General features: G+C 34.5%; 1 protein-coding gene and 1 long non-coding RNA gene across 3 annotated transcripts in view; both read left to right on the forward strand.

Annotated features, from left to right (window-relative positions):
- The window catches only part of UMAD1 (UBAP1-MVB12-associated (UMA) domain containing 1), a 559,686-nt gene that overhangs the window by 391,136 nt on the left and 154,742 nt on the right, over nt 1-13,808 (forward strand). The window lies entirely within an intron of this gene.
- LOC126949976 (uncharacterized) overlaps nt 1-13,808 on the forward strand; it is a 61,598-nt gene that overhangs the window by 25,786 nt on the left and 22,004 nt on the right. The window lies entirely within an intron of this gene.

A 13,808-nucleotide genomic window follows, 5' to 3' on the forward strand; every position in this document is an offset into this window, starting at 1 on the left:
TTTCTATTTCTATTACAGGGATGATGAATTAGAGTTCAAGATGAAATAGTTGAACTTATAAACAGAGAACTGAATGTTTTTAGGATTTTTAGGGCAGTGAAACTACTCTTATGATACTATATTGGTAGGTACATGTCATTATAAATTTGTCCAAACTCAAAGAATATAAAATTAAAAAAGTGAACCCTAATGTAAAATATGGACTTTGGGTAATAATGATGTGTCAGTGTATGTTCATCAATTGTAATAAACATTCCTTCCTAGTGGGGAGGTTGTTAATGGGGGAGGGTGTGCGTGTGTAGGGGCAGGAGTTATATGGGAATTCTCTGTACCTTCTGTTCAATTTTGCTGTGAACCTAAAACTGCTCTAAAAAATAACCTCTGCTTTAAAAAGGTATGTGTACTCTGTAATCTTTTATTAGAAATCTTTGTTGCTACTTTTACATGGAAAAATACAGGATGAAGTCATTATTCCCTAGAATAAATTATGGAAGTTATCATTCAAAGTTATAATGGAGTCAGGATGCTACGAAGAAAGTAGATTATCTCAATAGTGTTGTGTGTGTTGACTGATTTGGGGAAGAGAGTAATTAGTGAAAATATATGAAGTCCATGTTGAGTCAGAGCAAAATGGATAATCACCTTTTGAGAAGAAAAAAATCATCAAAAAGAGTCTAAAAAATTATCTCGGTACAGATTTTAGGAAAATCTAGAAGAGGTGGAAGTAATGAGGCTGCTCATGTTATCACCTTAGTCTGGGTTTGCTGGTTAGAGTATGTATGTTTGGAAGAGAGAGGGATAAGTTCAGGAAATACCGACAGAGCATGGGAACTATACTAGGTTCAGCGATTCCAAAACCAAAAATGAAAATTATATAACAATGCTAACAATATATGTAGTATTTCCAGAGTTTCCAAAGCCTCATTTAAATTGTGCCTGAAAATGTTAGACATCATTTTTTAAAATTGGAAAAAATGAGGAATACAAAACTTAAGTAACCCATCCAAAGGCACATACTAGTTGGTAATAAGGAAGATAACTAACATTAACTCATTTACATAAGAACTCTAAGAACTTAGTACTATTATTTCTAACTCACAGATGGGAAAACTAAGCGTCAATGAGGTTGACTAACTTGCCTAAGAGTGCGTGGTTAATAAGTGACAGCTGGGATTTTAAACTACATTGAGTCTGTGCTCTTAATCAGTATGTTCTACATCCTATCTGTTGTTTTTGTTATTTTTTGGATAGACCATCTTGACTTACTTAGATTTAAAATAAAATCCATTGCAGCACAAACATTTGCAGGGGTGGCTAAGATCCTAACAGAGGCCCAGGAAGATGACAGCAAACCTTTCCTAATGCCAGGCTTATATTCTTGTCTCATTCTTATCTTTGAAGTCAAAACATTTTTAGTCCCTAGAAACAGTAACATGACTGTGTTAGGACACTAATTAATTAGCATTGAGGAGTTGTTTTCTGATTATAAATACATAACTATTGTACTCCCATTCCCTGGTTGGTAGGATTGCTGTTTGTGCACATTATTTGAGGAGATGGAATAAACAGGCAAAATCAGTTTTTACAACCCTGTGTGAATACTGGTCTGTACAACAAAGATTATATTCACTATGGTTGTAAACTCCTTGTCTGCCTATAATATTAATATGGAATGAATGTTATCACCAAGTTATTGTAACTCAGAAGACTTCAGAAAATATCCTCTAGGTATCAAATTAAATTTGTAATTATAGTACTTTTTGCTTGCCTTGAATGACTTTCCTTGGAAGCCAGAAGCCTTGTGTTCTGTTGCTAGCACCATCATCAATGTTACCTTGGGTAAATCATTGAAACATGTTGAACGTATGTTCCATTTGGCAGTGGGAATGCCATATGCTCTCAAATTGCTTCAGTGTGATTTTGTAAAAGTGAAATTGATTTTTAAAATGTGAATATATAAAGTGATTCCATTACTTGTTAAGTAGCTTCATAAAGCTAACAAATAATAAAAGAATAAATGATGTTTTGGAATTTAAAAAAGACCTCTTTCGTTTTCTGTCATCCAAAATCTCGCTTAATTTTGCCTTAAAGCTATTCTGAGTGTTAATATATAATGCTTTTTAAAAATCGGCCAAGGTATCTTTGGGCATTTATAGTCCTTCTCTGTTCAGAAATGTCATTAACTTGAAATATAAAGATGCTTTCTAAGGAAATTGGTTTGCCTAGCCAGATCTTTTAATGTAGTTATTTTGCTATGTGAGCTGTAAAACCCAAACATTGAGGCTGCTTTCCACAATGCCTTGTTGCCCAGACAGTGATGTCATGTTTTAAGCATGTTTAGTTTGCAAAGGTCCTGCTTTTGATCCTTTAGTTGTCACTTTTTTAATGCAGCTCCTCCTGAATCACAAAGGTACTGAAAGTAATTTGCTTCATTAAGGTCTGTTGCTGACACTGTTGTATTTCATTCGTCATTCTTCTCTTAGCCTCCTTCATTAAGACCTTATTCAAATTTGGATCATGGTTCTACTGCGACATCCATGCCATTATCATCTAAATAGCAATTACATATTCAAAAACAACAGCTTCTCCTTAACTGTCTGTAACTTAACATTTTACATAGATTCAAGTGGGAATTAAGAATAAAATGAATCTTTTCTTTGTGATTTACAACCCTCCCTTTCACCCTTGGTTTACTAGTTAATGTTGAATAAGCTACTTGTAGATGAAGGAAGACAAAATTATTGATTGCCCAGCTTTAGTTTTGTAGAGAGATATATATATTATAAATTGTTTCTGTATTAAACAGTTACCCAAGTGTCAGTGACCCTTCCTCAATCACCCGTATATTTATTAGACAGCATTTACCATTTTGAATATAAGGGGATCAGGTTTAACATTCTATTAAGAAATTAATAAGATCTTTTACAAAAGCAGCAGTGCTTTATAACTTGAAACATTGAAAGGAAGCCTATAAAAATAAGTCAACATATTTGTACTTTGTAAGACAGACCTCAAAAATGGAAGCAAATTCCATTAAAGTAGTAATATACTTTTCCTACTACTTTGTTTTGGCCATCTTAAAATTATATTTTATAATTAATTAGTAAATAAGCTGATTTGACTGAAATGAGCAACTGTGTTTACTAGAGACCTAGCTTTTCAACAGATAGAATATTAGGACATTTTTTGCCCATTAATATGTGGTTTAAAGGGAAGTTATAACAATACACCAAATACATATGTGTATATACAAATATAAACAGTTGTATGTTTTTAAGAAGTTTTTAACCAGCAAGGGGGGTGTGTGTGTGTGTGACAGAGAGAGACAGAGAGAGAGAGAGAAGGGGAGAGTGAAGGGGAGAGGAAGGGAGAAAGTGTGGGAGGAAAAGAGCAGAGGAGGAGAAGACAGAAGAGGAAAAGAGTCCTAACTTAAAAATACCAACTAGCTACTTAATAACATCTTTCATTGTCTTGCATAATAATTTCTTACATATTTTGCAAATTTCTGCATGGTTAAGGACTTTTGTAATGTTTAAATAATTGTATTAGTTTGAAATTAACTGTCTTTGTTTTTCTATCTGTATGCTGAGATTTATCTCAATTATATGTGTGAATAATATTATGCATGGAGTTACTTTTAATATGGATTTAAGTGAGATTCTAGACTATATTCTTTGTAAATATGAACATTAGAAACTTGTTCAATTGTGGGTCCTCATTAATTCAAGTCAGGAAGGCTCACCCTTTGTCCTCACACCATCTCTTAAGAAGATAAGTCCTGTGGATAAGCTGGAGAGGTCAGATGTTGGTGTTCATTTAAAGCATTGCCAGCCGAGGAGGGCAGAATGCTGTAAAACAAAGCAGAAGGAACTGTGTGGAGAGAAGGTGAATGACTGGGGGCCTTGAAGTTGAAAGAAAAGTCAGGCGCTGAGCCTGCAAGGGCAAAACGAGGTTTGTGGGATAAGAATGGTTTGTCAGAAGTCATCTGTTTGCTCAGAAGTCATCTTTCCCGAACTAGGGTCTGTTTGATATGTTCCTGTATTACAATTTATAATACTGTTTTTCTACCTGCTGGGGGTAAGATCTTTAAAGTGACATCTTACCAGGTATTATTCTTAGCTCTTGCTTATGCAAATCTCAATTAGAAAAATAACCTTTTACAGTTTTTTTTTTTTTTAATAATGAGAAGGTATTCAGAATGACAATGTGGTGAACACCTGTGTACCTACCAATTGGTTTAAGAAATAGAATTTATTGTTAACCTTGAAGTTCTCTAGTCTCCCCCTTAATCCTACCTCAGAGGTAAATTCCACTCTTTAAATTCTGTGTTTTTTCATTCTCTTTTTAGATAGTGTTAACATATTTTTTATATATCTAGTTTTGTATGTTTTACAACCATATATAAATGGAGTCATGCACAATGTATGTACAATACATTCTTCAGCAATTTGCCTCTCTCACTCAGTATCATGTATCTGGTCTCATCTATATTGCTCCATGTATCTTCAATTCTTTCATTTTTGTTTGACATTCCATTGATGAATATACCACAATTTATATATCTGTTCTGATGATGAACATTTGGGGTTTTGTTTTGTTTTCCTAAAAACGGTGCTGTTATTGAACATTAGTAGGCAGAAAAAAAAAACAAAAAAATACACCTTGATCTGTGTCTTACATTTTATGCAAAAATTGCCCAAAATGAAAGGACTAGTCCCTAGAATAAGTACTCGCAAAACTCAACAGTAAAAAAAACAAAAAAGAAAAAAACATAAAACCAAATTAGAAAATGGGCAAAAGACATGAAGAGGCATTTCACTGAAGAGGATATACGTATGGCAAATAAGCACGTGAATAAGTGTCATTAGCCACAATGCAAATTAAAATAATGAGGGGGTCTTTACAAACCTGTATCAGAGTAGCTAAAATAAATAGTAATAGCACCAAATGCTGGTAAGGATGAAGAGAATCTGGATCACTTATTGATGACAGGAATGTAAAATGGTACAGTTACTCTGGAAAATACTTTGGCAGTTTCTGAAAAGCTGAATATGCAGTTACTGTACGACTCAGCAATTGCACTTTGGGCATTTATCCTACAGAAATTGAAGACGTATGTGTGCATAAAAACTGAGTGTTTATAGCAGTTTTATTCACAATAGCCCCAAACTTGATACACACTAAATATCCTTCAACACGTGAATGGTTAAATCAGCTATGGTGTATCTATATCATGGAATAATACTCAGCAAGAAGTAACAAACTATTGATATATACAACAACCTGGATGAATCTCCAGAGAATTATGCTAAGTGAAAAAAGCCAACCCCTAAAGGTAACGTACTGTATGACTTCATTTATGTAACATTCTTGAAATGACAAAAGTAGACGCGAAAAATAGAGAAATTAGTGGTTGCCAGTGGTTAAGGATGGGGTGAAAGAGGGAAGTGCGTGTGGCTATAGAAGGATAACACTGGGGATTCTGGTGGTTATAGAGATATTCTTTATCTGGTGTGTGTTAATGTCAATATCCTGGTTGTGGTATTGAACTATAGTTTTGCAAGATGTTGCCACTGTGGTAAACTGGGTAGAAGCTACATGGGATATTTCCATATAATTTCTCCAACCTGCATGTGAATTTAGAGTTATGTCAAAAAGTTCAAATAAAAGACAAAATGATGCTGTTACAAACATCCTTGTACATGTCTCCTGGTGCACGTATGTGAGCTTTCCTCTAGATTTTATTTCCAGGAGGAATTACAGGCTATGCACATGTTAACTTTAGCAAATAATGGCAAATTTTTTTCCCAAGTGGTATATGAAAATTCTACTTATACTGTATCCTTTTTAACATGTAATATTGTGAGATTTAAATTTTTATCAGTCTGTTGATTATAAAATGGTATCTTGTGTTTTTAATTTACATTTTCTTGTTTATAATGGAATTGGACATTTTTATTTATGTTTAATAGTCATATGTGGTTTTTTCCTTGGTAAAATCACTATCTCTTTTCTCTATTGTGTTGTCTATCATTTAAAAAACTGATTCTAAGGGGATCTAGTTATGAATTTTGCTGCATTTTACAGTAATCTAGTTGACTTATGTTTCTCTTTTTAATTATATTTGTTAATGAAGAGATTTTGATGTGACAGTTTTAAAATCTATAAAACTTTTCCTTATCTTTTATATTTCAGTCTGATTTTAAAAGTTCCTTCTTGAAGATCAGAAAGTTATCTTCCTATAGCATCTTCTTAAAGCTCTATGGTTAACTTTGGTTATAGTGTGGTATAGTGATCTGATTTTAATTTTTTTTTTGTAGGGATAACCTGTTTTCTTAGGACTATTTTGGATTAATTCATCTTCTTTTCTTCATGCATCTTCCAAGCTCACTCTTACATATATAGTATCTTCGGTTCTCCTACCTTATCAGGCTATTTTTCTCTCTCTGAGCCAATGTCATAAAGCTCATTATATTACTATCCTTTAAAACCATCTCAACCTTCCTTTGTTCTCTGCTTTTCTATATAATGAAGCATCAGTTCATCTTATGCCAAATAAATAAAAAATGAATAATAAATGGATAATCACTCAAACCCACCCACTCTGATGTGATTTTTGTTGAAATTTTATTGAACATATAGATTAATTAAGGGGAGAATTGCTGTATTTACAATATTTAGTCTTCTTCAGAAATATATTTCTGTCCATTTACTTAGGTTTCCTTAATAAGTTTTTGTAAAATTGCTATACATTTTTCATAAAAATCACATTTCTCCTTTTGTCAGATTTATTCTTAGAGTGCTTTTTTGTTTAATTATTATACTAAATATTTTTAAAATTGTATTTTCTGTTTGTTGCCAGAATAGAAACAGGTAGTTGATATTTGTAGCAACTATCTTGATAAAGTATTTACTTCTCATAATTCATCTTTAGATTCTTTTGAATTTTCTAAGTAGATAATTATAACCTCTGTGAATAGTGAGTTTTGATCCATTCAAATTCTTATGGCTTTCATTTTATCTTTTGGTCTTATTGCATGGTCTAGGACCTCTAGTATGTTGAAGAGAAATGTCAAAGAAAACATCTTTTTCCCACTTTTGATTGTAAAAAGAATGCTTATAACGTTTGCAGTTGTTAACTACTAAATACAGTACATATTGTTTTTTGGGTTACTCCTGGTTGGCTAAAGGCTTATTGAAAAAACATAATAGGCATTGAGTGTCATTAGAATTAGTATAAGATTTGATTTTAATAGAATTCACCTGTAAAAATTATCTGGGCCTGGTGTTTCTTTAGTGGGTAGCTTTTATGTACTGAATGAATTTGTTGATAATTGTAGACTAGCCTATTTTGTCAATTTGGTAAGATATTTTTCTAGGTGATTGCTCATTTAAAAAATATTCTAGGGCCAGGCACGGTGGCTCACGCCTGTAATCCCAGCACGCTGGGAGGCTGAGGCAGGCAGATCACGAGGTCAGGAGATTGAGATCGGCCTGGCTAACATGGTGAAACCCCGTTTCTACTAAAAATACAAAAATAATTAGCCGGGCGTGGTGGCATGCACCTGTAGTCCGAGCTACTCAGGAGGCTGAGGCAGGAGAATCGCTTGAACCCAGGAGGTGGAGGTTGCAGTGAGCCGAGATCACACCACTGCACTCCAGCCCGGGTGACAGAGTGGGAACTCTGTCTCCAAAAAAAAAAAAAAAAAAAAAAATCTAAATTTATAGATACAGGTTTTTTTTTTTTTTTTAAATGATATCTTCTTACCATTTTTTAATCTCTGAAATTTTCATTATGTTCTGCTCCTCCCCCCATGGCAATATTGTTTATTTACTGCTTTACTATTTATTTTCTTAGGGTTTTCAAAAGACCGGTTTTAGGATGCATTGTTCCTCTGTTGCATTTTATTTTCTGTTTCATCATTTCTTGCTCTTACCTTAATTATTTCCTTTTTCATTTTCTTTGAAGTTTATTTTGTTAGTTTCATTTTGACTTTTTAAGTTGGTTGCTTGTCCTTGGATCATCATGTTTAAGCTTTTAAAAATTCTAACATTAGGAATGTCCTGTATTTCCCTTCAAATGCTATTTAGCAGCTTCCAAATTTTAATTTGTATTATTTCCATTCATTTGTCATTGTACACATTTTTCTCTTTTTAAAAACTTAAAAAATTTTTTTTCAGAGACAGGATCTCACTCTGTCACCCAGGCTGGAGTGCAGTGGTGTGACCACAGACAGCTCACTGCAGCCTCCACCTCCTAGTCTCAAGTGATCTTCCTGCCTTGGCCTCCTGAGTAGCTGGGATTACAGGCATGTGCCACCACACCTGCCCCACACGGTTTTCATTGTCAATACTACTTTGCTGAGTTATTCTTAAATGTTTTAAGATTTCAAAAAATTGAGTTTTTTTGTGTTATCTTTTTGGTGAAGATTTTTAATTTAATGCGCTGTGGTCAGAGAGGGTGGTACAAATGATAGAAATTCCTGAAATGTGTTGAGACTTGATTCATGGCCTTTTCTCAAAGAAAAGCATATCAATCTTAACTGACCTCCACTTATGTGACTTTGCATATTGACCAGCATTTCCAACTTTTCCATAAATCCTTGGATGTTGACAGCATCTAGTTTATTCTCTGACGAGCAGACTTTCTTTGGCTGCTCCAGCAGAGTGCTCTTGAAGTGTCAAGCTGTTTGCTGTTAAATGTATGTCCTTGTTTATTATAATTACATGATTTAATTAAAATATGAATTAAGAGGTAGTATTTAGCCGTGAATAAAGAGGGAGTACTTATATCTACGAAACTTTGTTAAATGCTTTAGAAATAATCTATACAGTTTAATTGCTAAAATAAAGAAGGAGCTGTCAATTTCGGTGTGGGTGAGTTGCCTTATGATCTAGGAATCAGTGGTAGATTGATTTATAAATATCTTTAAATTCTCATTTGCTTAAAAACAGTTGGAGATTGTGTACAATGTATTGTATGTTGCACTTACATAAGAAAGGCTTAGAACTCTATCGGATGTCCTTAACTGCAAATAAAGGCCTCAGCTGGAAACCTTCCTGTGGGAAGGTTAAAGCAAGTAACAGGTTGGAAGCTGGGAGAAAGTCAGGATTTAGGGTGTTGGGCACTTGTGTAGAGTAATTGTTTATTTCCTCGTGAACTGGTTATTCAAAAATTTTACTTTTTTTTTTTTTTTAGTTGATAGCAACACTTGCAGACCTGTTATACCATGTAGCTGAACTAGTTCTTCAAAATGATAACCTACAGAAGCAGAACAGGGGCACTAGAATTAAAACAAACAAACAAACAACTCTACAGAGGAATTACAGTTGCCATAGGCAGCAATGAAACTAGAACTAACAAACTGCAGTCTTTTGTTGTAGGCAAATTCACAAATCTTAGAACTTAAAAAAATACATCTTTTTCTTTAGTGTTTTACGAGATGGACTCTGAATTATAGAATATCTCACCATTAATATGTACCTTCTGTGTACCTTCAGCATAGAAACAGTTAAAGAAAATAAACTTACCTGAAATGATTGTACTCCCTGTGCATTGTCTTCACATCCTTTTTCTGAGGACCTGAGACAAAGTGAACTACAAGTAGGATAAGAACTGAAATGTTTTCACCAGATTTATGAATGAAATTTCATCAGTGATCTTGGTGAAGAGTAGTAGCAGAACAGTTGACCTTAGACCTTATAGCTAGATGTTAGAATAGCTAACTTAATGAATTTTTTCCTAAATCTGAAACTCAAAGCTATTGACAACCAAAGCTAGTTCCCTGATAAGTAACTTAGGGAAGTGCACTCTTATTTCAATAATTAATGCTTCCATGAAATTATATAAACATTCATGCATTCAGACAATATCTGAATATTTCTGTGTGCTAGGTGCTATGCTGGGTGTTGGGTATGCAATGATGAGCAATACAAAGAAGAGCTCTGTTTTCATTCAAATGAGGATAGAGTTTTTCAATAGCAATTATTTTTTAAAATGAAAATAAAGATCCACAGATTTCCGGAAAAAAAATGACCTAAAAGTCATAGTTTTACCATTGAATGTAATATCCTTCCTCTAACCCATAAATCAGAGTATGTAAAGAGGAGATGCAAAAGATGTAAAGAAGAGTTTTGAGTTTTAATTTAGGAAAAGAAGTATAAGACAGTAGTAACAGTCATATAAGATAGAATAACATCAAACATTTAAAAAATAGTGTAGTGATAGCATAGAGCAAAATTTACATTTAACCATTTAGTAAACTTTGGTGAAAACTATCACTTAAAAATATTGTTAATTACAAGAAGATAGTATAAAACATAGTTTGTTGCTGTTGTATATTTGTTTTTAAGTATCTCAAATTGAAGAATTTTTAAAATTAGAAACTAATATATGTCAGACATGGTGACAGTTAAAAAAATTTTTTGAAAATGAAATTATGGATGCAGAAAGCAAACAAGCTGGGGCAGAAAAGGATGGATCTAAATATGAAGAGGAGGAGGAGATAAGAGCAATCCAGAGGCAAAAATTACTCATGCCATAGATGCCCTAGAAATAGTTCTATGTTGTATTAAGTAACAGCTTGAATCAGGATTCGATATTATTGCAACATGGGAAGGAACAATGCCAAGAAAAATTATATTTATTCTTATAACTTCAAAGTGATACGGGAGCTAGAAAGAAATTATTTAGGCAGTTAGTGAGAGGGTAAGAGAGTCCTTGGCAAGGTTTCCTTTTTAATACAAAGCAGTCCCCAAATCATTTCTTTTCTAACAAAAGGGCAACCTGAAAAATCGAGCTGCAGACATAGATAAGCAAGCTGGAAGCTTACACAGGTGAATGCTGGCAGCTCTGCCAATAGTAAAGGGCTACTTGGAAGCCAGGTATGTTCAACATGGAGGCTCCACCTTCCGTTTTCTTTGTCACTACGTGCACAGTAAAGAGGCAGGCAACGTGGCGGTGGCCAGGTAGCGAACCCACCTGTCTAATAAAAGATTAGGGTGGAGGCCCGCGAGGAGGCTCACGCCTGTAATCCCAGCACTTTGGGAGGCCGAGGAGGGGCGGATCACAAGACCATCCTGGCTGATACGGTGAAACCCCGTCTCTACTAAAAATACAGAAAAATTAGCCGCGGGTGGTGGCGGGCGCCTGTAGTCCCAGCTACTCGGGAGGCTGAGGCGAAGGGCGTGAACCTGGGAGGCAGAGCTGGCAGTGAGCCGAGATCGCGCCGCTGCACCCAGCCTGGGCGACAGAACGAGACTTCGTCTGAAAGAAAAAAAAAAAAAAAGATTAGGGTGGGGTGGGCCAGGTTCTTCCCATGCTATGTAAATGGCACACCTGGTCTGACCAATTTCTCGTGTCCTATGTAAATCAGACACCGCCTCCTATAAAACCAACGTCTTCTTGCCGTGAACCCGGAAACCCGTTAGCGACCCTTTCCGACGCACGAAGTAGCTTTCCTCTTTCTTTTTTCATTTTCTTTTTCTTTCTCTCTCTTTTTTTTTTTTTTTTTTTGGAGACGGAGTGTTGGTCTGTTGCCCAGGCAGGAGTGCAATGGCACGATCTTGGCTTACTGCTACCTTCGTATCCCAGGTTCAAGCGATTCTCTCACCTGTGTCTCCCGAATGGCTGGGACTACAGGCATGCACCACCACTCCCAGCTAATTTTCGTATTTTTGGTAGAGACTGGGTTTCACCGTGTTGGCCTGGCTGGTATCGAACTCCTGACTCCTGACCCCAAGTGATCCGCCTGCCTCAGCCTCCCAAAGTGCTGGGATTACAGGTGTGAGCCACCTCACCCGGCCTCCTCTTTCTTTCACCTATTAAACCTCCACTCTTAAACTCACTCCTCGTGTGTCCTCATCCTTCAGTTTCTTTGGCGTGAGACGATAACCTCAGGTATTTACCTCAGACAACTCCGCTACTTCAGAAGTATTTACTTTATTAAATGAATGTGATTTATTTGTTTTCAAGTAAAATGTTTAAGGTATGCATTTTTTTTTATGATTTCCCACTTTAGCTGTTTTTTTATTAAATGAAGAAATGGTCTCAATCACATTGGCTAACATGGCCTCTACTTATTTAATTCATCTGTTTTCCCCACTGTGGGGCATCAACAGCATGGAGCATTTGGAAAACTACTTGTATTTGTAAAGAGTAAAATGCAGTTTAAATAACAAAGAAGTTAGTTTGTAATTGTATATAGTTCAGGAACTCTGCCCTGGATGAGAGCATGAGTTTGAAATTTTGTCCTCAAGATTTTGTTTTTATTTTACCATCACCTTTTATGCTTAAGTTTATGATTGGCCATAATTATCCAATTAACATATTCTATCATGTGAAAATCTGTTTAGGAAACTTTTCTATTAATTAAACTTGATGTTTAATTATGATATTAAGAGTTGCAAAGTACTATAGATTCTGTTTATCATAGTTGTGTAGCTTTTAGAGTTTAGGGAAATCTCGTTTTTAGAATTGACACAGTGATTTTTAATTTTAGCAGTGTGTTGAATAACCTATGGTATACCATTCACTTCTTAACTTCACATTTTTGTATAATAAATTATAAATTTTAGATCAGATAATAAAGTAAAACTGGTATTAATTTGGGAAGGAGAAATTGCAGAACTTGAGTGATTTTTCCAAATAATGTGTCAACTATAACTTGAATGTGTTATTTTTATCCCCAAGGGTATTTTGAAATATACCGATGTGAATTTCTTATAGTTTATTTTAACCATAAAACTATTTTGATATTTTTATAATGCCATCGATGATACTGTATGCATAGTGAGGGCATGGGTTGTCTGTTCTTACCACCATATTCCCAGCACTAGCGTGGAAGAAATGAATAAGAAACAACGGAGTAAAAAATGCATAATCTAAGTTTCACTATGTGTGTCTTCAAAATAATACCTTCAAGTTATTTTGAAGGGAAAAACTATGTATCCGACAAATTGAAACAGATACTTACAAAATTAAGATGATTGTGTGTTGTACTCCTTATCGTTGTTTTTCACATCCAAAAATCTCCTCTTAGAGCCTCTTATCTGAGTAGCTTCTGTGGATCTGATGATGCTAGCATTTTATTTTTTCTTTTATTTTAAAGTTCTTCTGATTACATCATCTCTTTGTATAGACATGATTCTTGACAGATGGCATTTATTAAATATGGACAGAAGCAGGCAGTTAAAAAGACCTGCCTGAGATAGGCAGGAACCTTTCTTTTTTCTTTCTGACTCTCAGAAGCAATACCAGTATAAGCTTTATTTAACTTCTAGATTAATTTAAAAATAAACTTCTTTAAATTATGATTCAACAGGTATAGGGTGAAGTGGGGGAAATGTATCTGTGTTTTAAAGCTTCCCAAGTGATTTTGACCATCAGTCAAGTTTAGAAACCACTGATTACAATTAATTTCCTTAGAATTTTCTCATCTATTTAATTCCAAACAGGAAGAAAATTGAAATTTTAAAAAATATATGAGTATTTTTGGAGATGACATAACTTTCCTTTTATTTTGTTAAAAAAAAAAAAAACTTTAAGAACTGTTTTTTTTTTCCCCCTGCGTTTTTATTATCAAGATTTAGTGAAGACTTGAGAGCTAAAAACACCTTTGGGGGGGATTCAGAAGATCCAAAAGAGACAATGATGAAATATGATCAGCAAGCTTTAGGAGAGGATCACAAATGTGTGATTTTGAAGTCTCTTCTATTTGAAACCAATCCAGAGTCTTGAATTTGATCCAATATATAGTATGCTACAAATGGAAAGATTAAACTGGAGCAATATAATTAGGGTAAGCCAT

This window comes from Macaca thibetana, chromosome 3 (genome assembly GCF_024542745.1).
Source record: "Macaca thibetana thibetana isolate TM-01 chromosome 3, ASM2454274v1, whole genome shotgun sequence".
Classification (NCBI taxonomy): domain Eukaryota; kingdom Metazoa; phylum Chordata; class Mammalia; order Primates; family Cercopithecidae; genus Macaca; species Macaca thibetana.